This window comes from Haematobia irritans, chromosome 4 (assembly GCF_050003625.1).
Source record: "Haematobia irritans isolate KBUSLIRL chromosome 4, ASM5000362v1, whole genome shotgun sequence".
Taxonomy (NCBI): Eukaryota; Metazoa; Arthropoda; class Insecta; order Diptera; family Muscidae; genus Haematobia; species Haematobia irritans.
Genome location: NC_134400.1, coordinates 198,495,682 through 198,515,788, shown reverse-complemented (window position 1 = coordinate 198,515,788; position 20,107 = coordinate 198,495,682). Strand labels below are relative to the sequence as shown.

Sequence of the window (20,107 nt, the reverse complement as noted above, 5' to 3'; positions counted from 1 at the left end):
AAGAGTCTTAAGAGAATTATCAGTGTTTCGTTTCGTTTTTTTTTAACAAGACAATTAAATGGCATTCGATAGATACCAATGAGTATCTAAGAGATACTCATTGTAGTCTTGTTCGGCTAAAGTATTAACACTAATCCAACAGAATAACATCTGCAATAACATGGTCATATAACACACTTTATTTACAAAGAAAAAAAAGCATCGACTAGCACAAATGGGCAAACACCATTGATGACCAATTTTCAAGTAACCACCATCAATTCCGGCAACGATCAACCATTAACTCTATTCCCTTTTAATCTGTAGTTTCTGTTGTTGTATGATTTTTACCCATAACCATCCTCCATACTTTGGCTCAGATTATCCACAGTACACACAATGAGGCAAGCAACCTCATCCTCATCGGGCATTGGGCATTAATTTTATACCATATTAGTTTTGTTAAAAACCTTTAGTTAAGATGTATATTCGTTCATTAATTTCAATTTTCAAAAAAAAAAAAAAATAACACAATCATTTTGCCTTAGATTTTTTAGTGCGTGTATATATGAATGGCTTCTTAATTTTTTTTAGGAGGAAGATATTTTTTTGTCTGTTTCCCAAGATGTTTAATGAATTTCTACAGAATAACACCACGTATGTTAAACAGCGGGAGATCGATTATAATTTTTTTTGCCATTTTCAAAGGCCAACCAACACACATATCTTCAAGACTCCAGAGTGCAGGAACATACACAGAAAAAAAGCGACATGTGGTTATGGAAAAGAAGGAACTACCATGGGTTTCAGCTATCATTCTTATTTCTATAGAAAATTTTGTCAAAATTTTATTTCTATAGAAAATTTTGTCAAAATTGTATTTCTATAAAAAATTTTGTCAAAATTTTATTTCTATAGAAAATTTTGTCAAAATTTTATTTCTATAGACAATTTTGTCAAAATTTTATTTCTATAGAAAATTTTGTCAACATTTTATTTCCATAGAAAATTTTGTCAAAATTTTATTTCTATAAAAAATTTTGTCAAAATTTTATTTCTATAGAAAATTTTGTCAAAATTTTATTTTTATAGAAAATTTTGTCAAAATTTTATTTCTATAGAAAATTTTGTCAAAATTTGATTTCTACGGAAAATTTTATCAAAACTTTTATTTCCGTAGAAAATTTTGTCAAAATTTGATTTCTACGGAAAATTTTATCAAAACTTTTATTTCTGTAGAAAATTTTGTCAAAATTTTACTTCTGTAGAAAATTTTGTCAAAATTTTAGTTCTATAGAAAATTTTGTCAAAATTTTATTTCTCTATAAAATTTTGTTAAACTTTTATTTCTATAGAAAATTTTTTCAAAACTTTCTTTCTATAGACAATTTTTTCAAAATTTTCTTTCTATAGAAAATTTTGTCAAAATTTTATTTCTATAGAAAATTTTGTCAAAGTTTTATTTCTATAGAAAATTTTGTAAAAATTTTATTTCTATAGAAAATTTTGTAAAAATTTTATTTCTATAGAAAATTTTGTAAAAATTTTATTTCTATAGAAAATTTTGTCAAAATTTGATTTCTACGGAAAATATTATCAAAACTTTTATTTCTACGGAAAATTTTATTTCTATAGATTTTTTTTCAAAATTACTGTGGAATTTCTATAGAAATAAAATGTTGACAAAATTTTGTATCGAGATAATATTTTGATTTGATTTTTTGTCAAAATTTTATTTCTTTAGAAAATTCCGTCAAAATTTTATTTCTATAGAAAATTTCGTCAAAATTTTATTTCTATAGAAAATTTTGTCAAAATTTGATTTCAATAGAAAATTTCGTCAAAATTTTATTTCCTTAGAAAATTTTGTGAAAATTTTGTTTTCTATAGAAAATTTTGTCAAAATTTTATTTCTACGGAAAATTTCAGTAAAATTTTATTTCTATAGAAAATTTTGTCAAAATTTGATTTCTACGGAAAATTTTATCAAAACTTTTATTTCTATAGAAAATTTTGTCGAAATTTTATTTCTATAGAAAATTTTGTAAAAATTTTATTTCTATAGAAAATTTTGTCAAAATTTTATTTCTATATAAAATTTTATCAAAAATTTTATTTCTACGGAAAGTTTTATTTCTATTGAATCTTTTTCAAAACTTCTATGGAATTTCTACAGAAATAAAATTTTGACGAAATTTTCTATAGAAATGATATTTTGATTTGATTTTTTGTCAAAATTTTATTTCTATAGAAAATTTTGTTTTGTATAAAAATATAAAAAATTTTGTAAAATTTTTTTACTTATAGAAAATTTTGTCAAAATTTTATTTCTACGGAAAATTTCAGCAAAATTTATTTTTCTACAAAATTTTGTTAAAATTTATTTCTATAAAAAGTTCTGCCAAAATTTTATTCCTATAGCAAATTTTGTCAAAATTTTATTTCTATAGAAATTTTATTCAAAATTTTATTTCTACGGAACATTTTGTTAAAAGTTTATTTCGAAGGAAAATTTTGTTAAAACTTGATTTCTGCGGAAAATTTTGTCCAAATTTTATTTCTTAGAAATTATTTCAAAATTTTATTTCTTTAAAAAATTTTGATTTGATTTTTTGTTAAAATTTTATTTCTACAGAAAACTTCGTCAAAATTTTATTTCTATAGAAAATTTCGTCAAAATTTTATTATTATAAAAAATTTTGTAAAAATTTTATTTGTGCAAAAAATTCAGCAAAATTTTATTTCTATAGAAAATTTTGTCAAAATTTTATTTCTATAGAAAATTTTGTCAAAATTTTATTTCTATAGAAAATTTTGTCAAAATTTTATTTCTATAGAAAATTTTATCAACATTTTATTTCTCTATAAAATTGTATTAATATTTTATTTCTCTATAAAATTTTGTTAAAATTGTATTTCTATAAAAAGTTTTGCTAAAATTTTATTCATTTAGAAAATTTTGTCAAAATATTATTTCTACGGAAAATTTTGTCAAAATTTTATTTCTACAGAAAATTTCGTCAAAATTTTATTTCTATAGAAAATTTCGTCAAAATTTTATTCTTATAGAAAATTTTGTGAAAATTTTATTTGTGCCAAAAATTCAGCAAAATTTTATTCCTATAGAAAATTTTGTCAACATTTTATTTCTATAGAAAATTTTGTCAAAATTTTATTTCTATAGAAAATTTTACCAAAATTTTATTTCTGTATAAAATTTTGTTAAATTTTTTTTTTATAAAATTTTGTTAAAATTTTATTTCTCTATAAAATTTTGTTAAAATTTTATTTCTATAAAAAGTTTTGCCAAAATTTTATTTCTTTAGAAAATTTTGTCAAAATTTTATTGCTATAGAAATTTTAATCAAAATTTTATTTCTAAGGAAAAGTTTGTCAAAATTTTATTTCTAAGGAAATATTTCAAAATTTGATTTCTGCGGAAAATTTTGTCCAAATTATTATTGCCACGGAAATTTTCATCAAAATTTTATTTCTATAGAAAATTTTGTCAAGATTAAAATAAAATAAAATAGTATAGAAATAATACTATAGAAAATTTTATCAAAATTTTGTTTCTATAGAAAATTTTGTCAAAATTTTATTTCTATAGAAAATTTTATCAAAATTTTATTTCTATAGGAAATTTTTCCAAAATTTTATTTCTAAGGAAAATGTTATCAAAATTTTATTTCTAAGGAAAATTTTGTCAAAATTTGATTTCTGTGGAAAATTTTAGCAAAATTTTAATACTATAGAAAATTTTATCAAAATTTTGTTTCTATAGAAAATTTTGTCAAAATTTTATTTCTATAGAAAATTTTATCAAAATTTTATTTCTATAGGAAATTTTTCCAAAATTTTATTTCTAAGGAAAATGTTATCAAAATTTTATTTCTAAGGAAAATTTTGTCAAAATTTGATTTCTGTGGAAAATTTTAGCAAATTTTTTTTTTGTTCTACGGAAAATTGTATTCCTATTTATAAATTAATATTTTATTCGCATTAGAATACATGACCTTAAAAGTCCAAAAATAACAACAGATGTTCGAAAATATCTGTTTTTACAAAATTTTATTTTTATAGAAAATTTTGTGAAAATTTTTTCTTCTACAGAAAATTTTGTCAAAATTTTACTTCTATAGAAAATTTCGTGAATTTTTTTTTTGTATAGAAAATTATGTAAAAAAAAATTATTTATATAGAAAATTTTGTCAAAACTTTACTTGAATAGAAATTTTGTAAATTTTTTATTTCTATAGAGAATTTTGTCAAAATTTTACTTCGATAGAAATTTTGTACATTTTGTCAAAATTTTACTTCTATAGAAAATTTCGTGAATATTTGTTTTTTTTTTTTGTATAGAAAATTGTGTAAAAAATTTATTTATATAGACAATTTTGTCAAAATTTTACTTATATAGAAATTTTGTACATTTTTTATTTCTATAGAAAATTTGGTCAAAATTTTATTCCAATAGAAAATTGTGTTTTTATAGAAAATTTTGTCAAAATTGTATTTATATAGAAAATTCTGTTCAAATTTTGTTTCTATAGAAAATTTTGTCAAAATTTTATTTCTAAAGAAAATTTTGTAAAAATTTTATTACTACGGCCGCATTCGCTTAATGCGTATCTTTTTCTGGTAATACTCCTACCTTTTCCCGAAAATCTAAACAAAATCATAGATTTTCAAGTGAATGCAAAACACCGAGTTGCAGTGTATCCTTTTTCTCACATTTCAACCCTATTAACGTTTCCCAATAATGTTCAGTTAGTTCCCCATATATGTATATATTTTTCTCAGTGTGCCATTATCATAACCACCTTTCCTATTTTACTCTAGCTTCAAAGAAAGAAGCTCTATCATTGTACCTTGCTATGGTGTGCAGTGAACAATTGGGTGTTGGAGTTAATGGCTTCCTCCATGTGTACGGTATCCAAGGGTTTAAAGACCTTCTATTTCTCTTTTACATCATTGTGGGCTTCAATAAAGTAATTGTAAATATGTAATTTCTCTGTTTTACACGCTCGTTAAAAGCAATTTTTCTTTTGTTAAATAATTGATAAGCCGCAGTAACGAATAACATCTCATGCAAAACACACAACCAAAAACAAAAACCCCTGTCCCCCTCAACACAAAGGAAGGCAGGAAGGTACATGTAATTAAAAGCGACAGAAAAAAGGACTTAAATGAATGAGATATTGTTGGGTAGGATATGTAGTCATAGATGGTAAGAGGATATGAGGACTGTCATATTGAAGCGACTCTCTTTGTTTGATGTTAATTTTAAGGATACTTGTTGAAAGGATATGTGTGAGAATTATACTAACGTAATAATTGGCAGTTTCTGAATGCTTGTAGAAAAAATGAGAGGCAGAATCCGAAAAAGTAGTCAGTTGAAAGGTTTTAATTGCGGACACCAGAAATGGTTTAAGGACGAAAACTTACCCAGTTCCATAGATTTTGACTTTACAACAAGGGGGATTTCGTTTGTCTTAGATACCATTCCGGACGACAGTATTCTTACTTTGTGTGTATATATTTGCCTATGTCAGGACAACATTGCTGTTATGGAGATTTGGTTTCTAAAGAAAATCTGCTTTTCTAGGCTTACACTATTTTCGCTTTCTATAGTTATTTATAATATGGTGGTGGTGGCGGTGGTGACAGTTTACAGCCAACTATTGAAATCTTGCATTTTTATTAAAATCAAAATTGCAATTAGAACTGATTTCGAAAAAAGTAGTCGAATTTAATATTTCGATGCGTTTAAATCCAATATGAGTAAGCAGTGCGATATACTCTCTAATATGTACTCTTTTTCACTCTCTGATTTGTATGGCATGTCCAGCACTTAGTTGTTACTGAGATGAGATAAACGCTCACTATGGTAGAATTCATGGTTTTGGCTCTCTCATATGGATTTTGCATAGCTAAGTGAAAACAAATGATCTATGGTGAGTTAAGCTTCGTAGCATGATTTCACCACAAACATTTATTTCTTCAATTTAATTTTTTGAGATAAATTATCGATTGTTTATTTCATAATAAAGAGAAAGGTGTGCAGTTAATAACGGAAGGCAATGTATTGGGATCACAGTTGCCACTCAAGTTAAAAATAATCTACTAAAACCATAAAATAATTAAATTATAAATTAATTTTTTATTCGGATTAAAATACCTGACCTTAAAAGTCCAAAAATAACAACATATGTTCAAAAATAGTTTATTTTGTCAAAATTATTTCTATAGAAACTTTTGTTAAAAATTTATTTTTTATAGAATTTTTAGTTAAAACTTTATTTTTATAGAAAATTTTGTTAAAATGTTATTTCTATAGAACATTTTAACAAAATTTTATTTTGATAGACAATTTTGTCAAAATTTTATTTCTGTAGAAAATTTTGTTAAAATTTTATTTACATACAAAATGTTGTCAACATTTTATTTTTATAGCGAATTTTGTTAAAATTTTATTCCTATAGAAAATTTTGTCAAAATTTTATTTTTAAAGAAAATTTTTTCAAAATTTTATTTTTATAGAAAATTTTGTTAAAATGTTATTTCTGTAGAACATTTTAACAAAATTTTATTTTGATAGAAAATTTTATCAAAATTTTATTTTGATAGAAAATTGTGTCAACATTTTATTTTGATAGAAAATTTTGTCAAAATTTTATTTCTGTAGAAAATTTTGTTAAAATTTTATTTACATACAAAATGGTGTCAACAATTTATTTTTATAGCAAATTTTGTTAAAATTTTATTCCTATAGAAAATTTTGTCAAAATTTTATTTTTATAGAAAATTTTGTCAAAATTTTATTTTTATAGAAAATTTTGTTAAAATTTTGTTTACATACAAAATGTTGTCAACATTTTATTTTTATTGCAAATTTTGTTAAAATTTTATTCCTATAGAAAATTTTGTCAAAATTTGATTTCTATAGAAAATTTTGTCAAAATTTTATTTCTATAGACAATTTTGTCAAAATTTGATTTCTATAGAAAATTTTGTCAAAATTTTATTTCTATAGAAAATTTTGTCAAAATTTTATTTCTATAGAAAATTTTTTCAAAATTTTATTTCTATAGAAAATTTTGTCAAAATTTTATTTCTATAGAAAATTTTGTAAAAATTTTATTTCTGTAGTAAATTTTCTGAAAATTTTATTTCTATAGAAAATTTTGCCAAAATTTTATTTCATTTTGTTTGTTATTGTTGGCTTCTCTTCAATCGTTATTGTTGTTTTTTGATCTCAGCTTAAAGCCATGCATTGACTAAACTACAAGTGTAGCTTAACCAACAGAGGAAAAGTGTGCTTGTCAAATTTATTTGGGCAAAGCCCTATAGACTGCAAGATGGTCGGATGTACAGCCAGCGTTGCCAGAATTGTTTCACCAAAAACCGCTAGATTTGTCCAAAAAACTAGCCAAAAAAAGCTAAAAAATTTTAAAAAATAGCTAGAAAAAAAGCTAAATTTTTTTGTATCAAAAGTCACATTTTTTATTGAAATTAAACAAACTTAAAGGCTTTATTTCACTTAAAATGCATATTATTTTAATTGTATTCAATTTAATTCCATTTCTGTGAGACTGTAAGAAAATCTAAGTCATATCAGCTCTGTTGGCGTACTCGATATATTTTGATAACTATCACAAATTTTTACTGGAAGTCCTTCGTTTATATTTCCTTGTAAAAACATTTTTCCCAGTGAACTTGCAATTGTCAGCTGGTTAATCATGTCACATAGAACTGCATTAGAAAATATCTATATATTTCGTTTTAACTGAATTAATGATAAATTCGTGAACTTGTACACTTCTTCTAATTTTACCCAAGAGAATAAAACCTATTCTAATTGTCTTGCAAGTTTATAATGAATAACTGTTATTCGAAAATTTCCCAAACCTATTGTTGTCCAATTTTCGTAAATGTAAATCCATCCCATTAATAAATAGCAGATTTGTTTTGATCCTATCACTACGATTTTTTTATTGCATTTTTTGGTGTTAAAAAAAATAATACCACATTCAAAACTTTATTTCCTTAATTATTTCTATGTTCGGTTCCAAAGATTTTGTACACTAATGATTTTTGTATTGATTCCGAGTCAAATTTGAATTTATTCGTTTTCTCAGCTTTTTCTTCATGAGCTATCACAGTGCTTTAAAAACGTGCTAACGAAAACTTAAATTTTCAAATTCAGACTCGACTTTAAGTAGAAATTATTTTATGTATACGTTTTTAAAATAAAATGTTTAAAAACCTCTTCTATTTTTGAACGTTATTTTGGTTTGTGGTCAAGATACAAAAACTCCACAAATTTAAAGACTAAAAGAATTTTTTAGAATTGACCCTAGCCTTCTTTCATGAAAAGATACCCATTTTTAAGTTGAATCACCTAACTATAAGGACAAAACGACTGTATCGGCTTTTGGACAAGGAAAACAGTTTATATAAGAGAAATTCACAAATGCTATTATAACCAAAATTCGCGTTCGTATTTTAAGGACATGAAATCTTTGGCCTCACGACAATATTTTTTCAGTGTCCAAACAATTCAAATCTACTATTTTAATTTAGTAATATCAAAAGGATGAACGAGTCAAATGCTAATATTCCTAATAATTTACTGACAGTTTATATAAGGAATTTGTATGGTAATAGTAGATTTAAAGTTTACGATAACTTTTATGAATACGAGGCAAGAACTTTACAACAAGGTGTATTTGCTGCAAAAATGCCCGCATAATGGCTGGAATAATTATTAATGTTTCAATTGAGATTTGAAACATGGGAAAAACCTTATTCTGGCAGCAAGGCTTAGATAAAAACGAAGTTTTATCCATATTTCAATAGGAACATGTCGAAAATAAAAAAAGCCAAAAATAGCTAAAAGGGTCATGAAAAAAAGCCAGAAAAAAAGCTAAAAGCTAAATGCATTTTTTCCCCGCTAAACGTCTTCAAAAGAAGCCAAATCTAGCGGGAAAAAAGCTAAATTGGCAACGCTGTGTACAGCTGTTTCGGAATTACCACATTCCTCATCAGCATCCTCAACTTGCAGCAAAACTATCAACCAATTATCAGAATAAATTCGGGTAATTCACTCAACCCAACGTGAACTACACTTGAACCTCCCGAAAAAGGGTTTGATAGTCGGCTACTGCCTAAACAAATTTGCCAGCATATCTCTTTTCCTTTGCCAAACTCAAATCATCGATTTGAATGTATTTGGCTGGGTTTGTTTATGAGCGTACTTCCTCTATCTTCATTCGTTTTGTTTGTTATTGTTGGCTTCTCTTCAATCGTTATTGTTGTTTTTTGACAAAATTTTATTTCTATAGAAAATGTTGTTAAAATTTTATTTAAAGGGTGATTTGTTAAGAGCTTGATAAATTTAAAAAAAAAAAAAAAAACGCATAAAATTTGCAAAATCTCATCGGTTCTTTATTTGAAACGTTAGATTGGTCCATGACATTTACTTTTTGAAGATAATTTCATTTAAATGTTGACCGCGGCTGCGTCTTAGGTGGTCCATTCGGAAAGTCCAATTTTGGGCAACTTTTTCGAGCATTTCGGCCGGAATAGCCCGAATTTCTTCGGAAATGTTGTCTTCCAAAGCTGGAATAGTTGCTGGCTTATTTCTGTAGACTTTAGACTTGACGTAGCCCCACAAAAAATAGTCTAAAGGCGTCAAATCGCATGATCTTGGTGGCCAACTTACCGGTCCATTTCTTGAGATGAATTGTTCTCCGAAGTTTTCCCTCAAAATGGCCATAGAATCGCGAGCTGTGTGGCATGTAGCGCCATCTTGTTGAAACCACATGTCAACCAAGTTCAGTTCTTCCATTTTTGGCAACAAAAAGTTTGTTAGCATCGAACGATAGCGATCGCCATTCACCGTAACGTTGCGTCCAACAGCATCTTTGAAAAAATACGGTCCAATGATTCCACCAGCGTACAAACCACACCAAACAGTGCATTTTTCGGGATGCATGGGCAGTTCTTGAACGGCTTCTGGTTGCTCTTCACTCCAAATGCGGCAATTTTGCTTATTTACGTAGCCATTCAACCAGAAATGAGCCTCATCGCTGAACAAAATTTGTCGATAAAAAAGCGGATTTTCTGCCAACTTTTCTAGGGCCCATTCACTGAAAATTCGACGTTGTGGCTCGTTAGTAAGTCTATTCATGATGAAATGTCAAAGCATACTGAGCATCTTTCTCTTTGACACCATGTCTGAAATCCCACGTGATCTGTCAAATACTAATGCATGAAAATCCTAACCTCAAAAGAATCACCCTTTATATAGAAAATGTTTTAAAACGTTTATTTTTATAGAAAATTTTGTTAAAATTTTATTAATATAGAAAATGTTGGAAAACTTTTATTTTTATACAAAATGTTGTCAACATTTGATTTGTGTAAAAAAAAATTGCCAAAATTTTATTTTTATACAAAATTTTGTTAAAATGTTATTTTTATACAAAATTTTGTCAAAATTTTATTTGTATGGAAAATTTAGTAAAAATTTTATTTCTATAGAAAATTTTTGGAAAATTTTATTTCTATAGAAACTTTAGTTAAAACTTTATTTCTATAGAAAATTTTGTCAAAATTTTATTTTTGTAGAAAATTTTACCAAAATTTTATTTCTATAAAAAATTTTGTCAAAATTTTATTGCAATAGAAAACTTTGTCAAGATTTTATTTCTGTAGAAAATGTTGTTAAAATTTTATTTGTATGGAAAATTTTATTTCTATAGAAACTTTTGTTAAAACTTTATTTCTATAGAAACTTTTGTTAAAACTTTATTTCTATAGAAAATTTTGTCAAACTTTTATTGCTGTAGAAAATGTCAGAATTTTATTTTTATTGAACATTTTGTTAAAACAGAACATTTTCTCAACATTTTATTTTTATAGAAAATTTTGTCAAAATTTTATTTCTATAGAAAATTTTGTCAAAATTTTATTTCAATAGAAAATTTTGTCAAAATTTTATTTCTATAGAAAATTCTGTTAAAATTTTATTTGTATGAAAAATTTTGTTACAATTTTATTTGTTTGGTAAATTTTGTTAAAATTTTATTTTTATAGAAAATTTTGTTAAAACTTAATTACTATAGAAACTTTAGTTAAAACTTTATTTCTATAAAAAATTTTGTCAAAATTTTATTTTCTTTTAATTTCTATAAAAATTTTTCTTAAAATTTTATTTCTGTAGAAAATTTAGTAAAAATTTTATTTCTGTAGAAAATTTAGTAAAAATTTTATTTCTATAGAAAATTTTGTCAAAATTTTATTTTTATAGAAAATTTTGTTAAAATTTAACTTCTGTAGAAAATGATGTCAAAATTTTATTTCTAGAGAAAATTTTGTCAAAATTTTATTTCTAGAGAACATTATGTGAAAATTTTATTTCTATAAAAAATGTTGCCAAAATTTTATTTCTATAGAAAATTTTTCAATTTTTTTTGAATTTTGTCAAAATTTTATTTCTATAGAAAATTTTGTCAAAATTTTATTTTTATAGAAAATTTTGTTAAAATTTTATTTCTGTAGAACATTTTGTCAACATTTTATTTCAATAGAAAATTTTGTCAAAATTTTATTTCTATAGAAAATTCTGTTAAAAATTTATTTGTATGGAAAATTTTGTTAAAATTTTATTTGTTTGGAAAATGTTGTTAAAATTTTATTTTTATAGAAAATTTTGTTAAAACTTAATTACTGTAGAAACTTTAGTTAAAACTTTATTTCTATAGAAAATTTTATTTTCTTTTAATTTCTATAAAAATTTTTCTTAAAATTTTATTTCTGTAGAAAATTTAGTAAAAATTTTATTTCTGTAGAAAATTTAGTAAAAATTTTATTTCTATAGAAAATTTTGTCAAAATGTTATTTTTAAAGAAAATTTTTTTAAAATTTTACTTCTTTAGAAAATGATGTCAAAATTTTATTTCTAGAGAAAATTTTGTCAAAATTTTATTTCTAGAGAACATTTTGTGAAAATTTTATTTCTATAAAAAATGTTGCCAAAATTTTATTTCTATAGAAAATTTTTCAATTTTTTGTTTTTGTTTTTTCATGAAACTTTTCAACAAATTATTTTGGGATTTTTGTGAGAAATTTTAGTTTAAATTGGCGAATTTTGGGAACGAAAGCGTCCCAATTTGGGAATAGGAGCCTTGAAAATACTGGCAACACTGTCTATAGTATAAAAACCCAGCAAAAAAATTTGGAAGTACTTCTAAAGACACAACTTTAAAAACACTTCCAGAAATGTTCTTTAGTTTAACTACTCAGGAAGTTGTTTTAATTCAAATTTTTATAATTCGTTTTTTTCATATTTTTAAAGGGAAATTTTAACTTTTTTGCTTCAAATATGTTAAAAACAGAGTAAGGTTTAATAAAATGGTACAAATTATTTAAATTTTGTCGAAAAAAATTCTAAATTCATTCTAGAAAATCTACGAAATTTTGAAAATATTTGAGGTCAAGGGTTTCAGACAAGCGTCAGAATGCATTAAAAATCAAAAAAAAAAAATATAAAAATTAATTATTTTTCAAAATATCACAAAATTTTTTAATTCACATCCAAAACACTGAATTCGGATCACACTTAAAGAAGTGATACATAGTCAGTGCAACGGCTGTTGAAATGGTGGACATCCGTCCTATGACAAGCCCATGTTACATTCATCGCTTCTGCGACAATTTTGCACCACTTCCGGATCCAAAAAGAACATTTTCACTACTTTTTTGGCGACTCTTTTTTTGCTGGGTTCTAAAGCGAAAATGAAAGGATTCGAACATGAAGTACTTCCGTATACACTGGAGATTATCGAATATGACATTATTTCCGGATAATAAGTTGGGGAGCCAAAGGACTTTATGAAAGGCTATTCTTTTTGATGGGCTACTCTGAAACAGTATTGTTTTAGAGAGAAAATAAAGAAATAATTTGTCCCATCTTTTTTTCTTCCTCTATATCGATTGGGGTCAGTTTAAATGAGCTGAATGTCTTTTTCTACATAAAAAAGGAATAAAAGAAAGCAAAAAACCAAAACTAAATCAATTAATTTCAATGGAAATATCGTCCTTAAAAAACGAAAACCAGCTGAACAAAAAAAAAACAATACATTTTGCCTTAAGGGCCAAAAATAAATTGTGATCTGTTTGGTTTTTTTTTTTGCTGGCGTTTCTAAATTAATTTAACTTTCAGAGAAATTTTACAAAATCATTTATTATAAAGATATGATATGATATGTATGAAAATAAAAGGAATTTCCAAAACCAAAAAAAAAAAGAAAGGGACACTATTGAGAATTTATGGCCTCGCAGGATTTTGTTGGTAGGAGGTATTCCAAAGAAATGACTAGCTTCCATATTGTTTTTGTTCTTGCCTATCTCCCCTTCGGATTTCTTAAAGCATTGTAATTTAATTCAATTTATAATTGTGTATGGCTAAAAAAACACATTAAATGCAGTCTTTTAATTTTTCAAATTCATCGCGATATGAAAATGACAATGCTGACGCTGATGATGCCGTTTTTTTCTCTTTTATGCTACATTAGCGATACTGAGGAGTTATAAGCTGGCAGATGAATGAATATTTTTTGGTCTTATGGTGCCAAATGACGATGATATCTTCGCTGGCAATGCAAAAGAAATTCATTCTTCGGATATTTTATTGTTTAAATTATTATGCTTAAAGCTCAGTTAGTCACTCAAGTGAGGGGGTCTAACATTATCATGAAAGTCGCATCTCTTGGGTTTTGATTGTTTTTTTTTTTTCGTTAGTCTTGGCTTTAGAGTTTGGCCCGTTTTTAAAAGCCTTTTCAAGTACCTTAAGATGATATGGCCTAAAATATTTTTGTTTTTGGAAAAACAAAAAATTCCAATAAGAATTTTTGCATAAGCTGAAATATGACCCTACAAACAGAAGTAATTTCTCACATACCGCTTGCCATATATTGAAATCGTATTGCAGGAGACTTTGAATGAATTTATCAAGAAGTTTGAAACTGGTCATCACAATTTATGCTGCAGCAGTATACAAAAGTCCAAAGCCCCCAAAGCAGGGACCAAACAAAGGCAAAGAGATAAAAATCGAGAACATCCACTCAAAGAGTCTGTCAGTCAGTCATTCCCAAAGCCAAGCTAAAATCCTCCATAAGTTCTTCAAAAGCAATGGACTGTATGTAGTTCTTGTCTTAGTTTTTGTTTCGTTGCTCCTCCTTGAAAATTTATTTGTTTTAACCCCAGTTTCAAGCAAACAAAAAAAAAACAAGCGACCTGAGATGTGTTCAAATAAAATACACACGTGTTTTGTTTTTTTTTTTTTTTTGCCAAAGCATAAGGAGTCCCCAGAATAATCCAAAGGCAACGAGAGAATGTGTGGCAAAGTCTGGACCGGAAAAGAGATCAAACAAGAATACCAGGCCAAATTGAAATATGTAACGTCTTCAAAACAAATGACAATACTAGCCAGTATTTATCTGGGTTAGCAATCAGCTTTTACTCACTCTCTGTCTTCATTTGCTCTTGTTTCAGAGGACAGTGTCTTGTAAAGGTAAACAAGTATAAACGGCCGTAAGTTCGGCCAGACTGAATCTTATGTACCCTCCACCATGGATTGCGTAGAAACTTCCACGAAAGACTGTCATTCACAATCGAATTACTTGGGTTGTGCGAGCCACCGTTGTGCAATGGTTAGCATGCCCGCCTTGCATACACAAGGTCGTGGGTTCGATTCCTGCTTCGACCGAACACCAAAAAGTTTTTCAGCGGTGGATTATCCCACCTCAGTAATGCTCGTGACATTTCTGAGGGTTTCAAAGCTTCTCTAAGTGGTTTCACTGCAATGTGGAACGCCTTTCGCACTCGGCTATAAAAAGGAGGTCCCTTGTCATTGAGCTTAACATGGAATCGGGCAGCACTCAGTGATAAGAGAGAAGTTCACCAATGTGGTATCACAATGGACTGAATAGTCTAAGTGAGCCTGATACATCGGGCTGCCACCTAACCTAACCTCACCTTGGGTTGTGGTATCTTAAATCGTTTTCTAAATTGTGAGTTAGTCCATACGTGGTATATATTAGACAAAAAAAGGTATGTGTAGGTAAGTCTACAAAAAATTACGAATCGATATGGACTTTTGCACGGTACGTAGGGAGCCGGAATTGAAATATGGGGGTCGCTTATATGGGGGCTATATACAATTATTGATATGGACTAATTTTTGTGTGATTGAGGATCGATTTATCTGAGGGCTATATATAACTATAGACCGATATGGACCTAGTTAGGCATGGTTGTTAACGGCCATATACTAGCACAATGTACCAAATTTCAACTGACTCGGATGAAATTGGCTCCTCCAAGAGGCTTCAAAACCAAATCTCCGGATCGGTTTATATGGAGGCTATATATGATTATGGACTGATATGGACCACTTTTGGCATGGTTGTTAAATATCATATACTACCACCACCACGTACAAAATTTCAACCAGATCGGATGAATTTTGCTTCTCGAAAAGGCACCGGAGGTCAAATCTGGGGATCGGTTTATATGGGTGCTATATATAATTATGGACTGATATGAACCAATTCCTGCATGGTTATTGGATACAATATACTAACATCACGTACCAAATTTCAACCGAATCGGATGAATTTTGCTCTTCGAGGGGGCCCAAATCTGGGGATCGGTTTATATGGGGCCTATATATAATTATGGACCGATTTCGACCAATTTTTGCATGGCCATTAGAGACCGTATACTTACACCATGTACCAAATTTCCGCCGGATCGGATGAAATATCCTTCTCTTAGAGGCTCCGCAAGCCAAATCGGGGGATCGGCTTATATGGAGGCTATATATAATTATGGACCGATGTGGACCAATTTTTGCATGGTTGTTAGAGACCATATACTAACACCATGTTCAAAATTTCAGCCGGATCGGATGAAATTTGCTTCTCTTAGAGCAATCGCAGGCCAAATTTGGGGGTCCGTTTAAATGGGGGCTATACGTAAAAGTGGACCGATATGGACCAATTTTTGCATGGTGTTTAGAGATCATATACTAACATCATGTACCAAATTTCAGCCGGATCGGATGAAATTTGCTTCTCTTAGAGCAATCGCAAGCCAAATTTGGGGGTCCGTTTATATGGGGGCTATACGTAAAAGTGGACCGCTATGGACCAATTTTTGCATGGTTGTTAGAGACCATATACTAACACTATGTACCAAATTTCAGCCGGATCGGCTGAAATTTTTTGATTCCGTGAAAAAGTCTCTAAAATCTCTTATTTTCCATTTGGGTTCGGAACTGCGGGAACTTAGGCTAGGTTGATAATAGAATCCATACCTCCATGTAGGAATTGCATAATATTTCCTAGCCCGGTTTTCAATTTGGATACGATTTGGACTAATCTCTTCCATCATCTATAACTCATAAATGTAGGAAAGTTTCATAGATAGTGCTGCCCAAAACACCACTCCCTATTTAAATCAATTTCCCCTGATCCCATTTGATACCGATGTAGCTTCAGCTCTAAGTGCACAATTGGAATTTCCACCGTACTAATGGTCCCACTGTTGCCCTACTCATTTTAGAGCGTTTGGTTTTTTCCCATCCTTCCGATTCTCATACATTTCCATCTCTCTCTCTTTGTGTCTCTTGTTTCCATTTATCCACATGTGAAAACTTGGTCTGTACAAGAATCGCCTTCTCTAAGTCCATTTTCGATGCGGTCAGCATGGGAAATCGACTATAGGTTCGGTCAATGCGGTAAGTATCAAACATCGATTATTCAACCTAATCGAACCATTTTACTTAAATCGAAAAACAAAAACATGTGCGTTTTCAAGGTGCTAATTGGCCGAGAAATAAGAACTCCCTTATGTCACATCCATAAAGCTCGCGTTATTTCAAGGTCTTAGTGGTCTACAGTGATAATCTCGAACATCAAGTGATTGAACTGTAGACCCAAAGGTCCGCACGATTCTGAGATGAAATAGCATGCGCGAATTTCTTAGTGTTGAAACAGTAAGTCCGAAGGTTTCAGCGAGGGAAGTGAAAATCCGAAGGTTTTGGAAATAGAACTGCAGGGCCGAAAGTCTCAGTGGTGGAAATGTAAGAGTGAAGATTTCGGTTTCACCACGGCCGAAGAGATCCGTGGTGATAATGATCTAACCAAAAGTTTCTGCCGTGGAACTGTATGCTCAAAGATTTCACTGAACTGCAGGCCCGAAAGTCTCAGTGGTGGAAATGTAAGAGTGAAGATTTCAGTTTCACCACGGCCGAAGAGATCCGTGGTGAAAATTATCTAACCAAAAGTTTCTCTCGTGGAATTTTATGCTCGAAGATTTCACTGAACTGCAGGTCCGAAAGTCTTACTGGTGGAAATGTAGGCGTGAAGATCTCAGTTGTGGATTTGTAGGAACGAATGTTTCAAAGATGGAACCGTAGGCCGTAGGGATCCGTGATAAAAATTCTTTAACCAAAAGATTCAGTAGGTGTAAAGATTTCATTGGCAACACTGCAGGACCGAAGGTCTCAGTGATGGAATTGTAGGATCAAAATCTCTATTGGTGGAACTGTAGACCCGAAGGTCTCAATAGTGGAACTCTTGGCTACAATCTTTCAGCAATGGAACTGTAGCGGTGCGAAAGGCTTTGTGGTGGAATTGTAAGAGCAAATGGAACTGTACTCCCAAATATATCAGTGGTGGAAATCTAGATACGAATGTATCAAAGGCTTCAGTATTGGAACTGTAGACCTGAAGGTCTCAATAGTTGAATTGCAAGCGGGCAGTTTTCAGTGATGGAACCAAAATTCTCAGTTGTAGAATTATAAGCCCGAAGGCTTGAGTGGTGGAACTGTAAGATCGAATGTCTCACTGATGGAACTGTACTCCCAAATATCTCAGTGATGGAAATCTAGGTACGAGTATAATAAAAGGCTCAAAAGTTTCAATGTTGGAACTGTAGACTTGAAGATCTGAATGGTTGAATTGTAGGCGATAAGTTTGCAGTGATGAACTCAAAAGTCTCAGTAGTGAAATTGTAAGCCGGAAGGCTTGAGTAGTGGAACATTAGGTTCGAAGGTTTTATGGTGGAACTGTAGACTCCTTGGTTTATTGGTGGAACGATAGACCCCATGTTCTCAGTGATTAACCTATAGGCTTGGGAGCCACCGCGAAACATCGTTTAGCATGATCGCCTTGCATACAAAGGGTCATAGGTTCAATTCCAGTTTTGACCGAACACCAAAAAGTTTTCCAGCGGTGTATTGTCTCCTCTCAGTAATGCTGGTGACATTTCCGAGTGTTTCAAAGCTTATCTATGCGAATTCGTCGTAATATGAAACGCCGTTCAAACTTGGCTATAAAGAAGATCTCTCTTGTCAATGCAAGCTAAACAAGCAATTGGGCAGCACTCAGTGAAAAGAGTAAAAGTTCACTACTGTGGTGGTATCAAAATGGAATGCACAGTCTAAGTGAGCCTGAATAAAGTGACTGACAGGCAAGGTGCCTAACCTAGCTCAGCATACCTCGGTGCAAACAGCGTATAGAGGATATAGGATGACTCCTATATCCTCTAAAAAAACCGAAACAACCCAAAAATGTCCGACCTCTTCGTGACATTCCTATATCATGCCATTCTACTTACACCACTTCCAAGGAAGCCTTGCAGAGAGCCTCCTGCTGCAGTCAATCCATCACTTCGTTTTGAATAGTACTTGAGTTTCGCTTTAGCTTCTTCCTTCCACTGCGTCTGCTGTAATCGCCTGTCTGCGACGACGCTCGTTAAGTTAGCAACATGACCATCGCAATTAGCACACCTATACTGTACAGCCTGCCCACTTGTAGTCTCACCAGATGACAAGTCAACAGCTTCCCCATTCCCCACAAAAGCCGCAGAGATTTGGAAGCCATCTGACTCTTGAGAACCACCACACCTAATACATCTGTTTGACATGCTGCAATTCATTGTGATTAAAACTACGTCCAGTTTCTAAAGTGTCCTAATGCCATTGATCCTTCCTATCCTAAGTAGCCCCTTGCCTTCATAGATATTCCAAACACTAGCTAGATCTACCTTAAAGTCCACTTTATTATAAAGTATTTGCATCTAATGTTAGGTTAGGTATATTGACAGCTTGATATTTCAGGCTTACTTAGAGTATTCAGTCCATTGTCGTACAACAGGTTGTGAACTTTTATCACTGAGTGCTGCCTATTCTCGATTGTTTAGCTCAATAATGAGCGTATTACTACTCAGTGATAAGAGAGAATAAGAGTTTCATCTTCGCTGTGGTGAAGTTTTAAAATACACATGTATTAATACTAATAATACTAATATTAAACCACCACTATTTGTTTTTAAGCGAGTGGTAAAAAATATTAGAAACTGAAGAGAGTACGAGAGCATTGCTAAGCCAAGCATGGAGAAGAATCTGCGTTAGTAGCGGTTGCCATATGTTTCGTAACCCGGGCCTTTGTTGTTGTTTTGTGTTATGTAGAAGAAATGCTTGATGTTGTACTTTTTCAGCACCACGTGTATCGGCAAAAGTGTATGGGTATGTTGGTTTGGCAAAGACAGTATTGGAATGTGTCTATCAAAGCGCAAAGCTTAGGTGAATTTGTAGAACAATAATACACACTCTCTTTAATTTGCTCAGAGTGTCTTCGGCTACAGTTACTATATATCTCCTTATTTATACTACAAAATACTACTAAAGTATTTGCCGGTCAAACACGGTATTTAGTTAATGGACCATTAATGCAATATTTAGTATGACGCATGCCAATTTCCCATCTTCTTCAATCTGATAGGAAACACTCGCGCATTTCTCAATATTTTTTTTTTCTGTATGGTTTGGTAACAAAAAAACATGTGAAAAATGGGATAGTCCCACCCACCAATCTATCGCAAAAATAATGACTCCTACTACTTCTGAAATTTCTTAAAGTTTTAAAAAATGTTCTTCCATAATGCTAACCACAGTGCTTTGTGTATTCTGTCTCTAGATTCATTCGTTGATTTTGTTTCCTTTAACATAACCAGATTGTCCATATAGAGCAACACATTTCAAATGATAATC

The 20,107-nt window shown here is 29.6% G+C and overlaps 1 protein-coding gene across 1 annotated transcript in view; it reads left to right on the top strand.

Moving 5' to 3' along the window:
- Positions 1-20,107, top strand: part of LOC142235079 (uncharacterized) — a 258,978-nt gene that overhangs the window by 166,497 nt on the left and 72,374 nt on the right. The window lies entirely within an intron of this gene.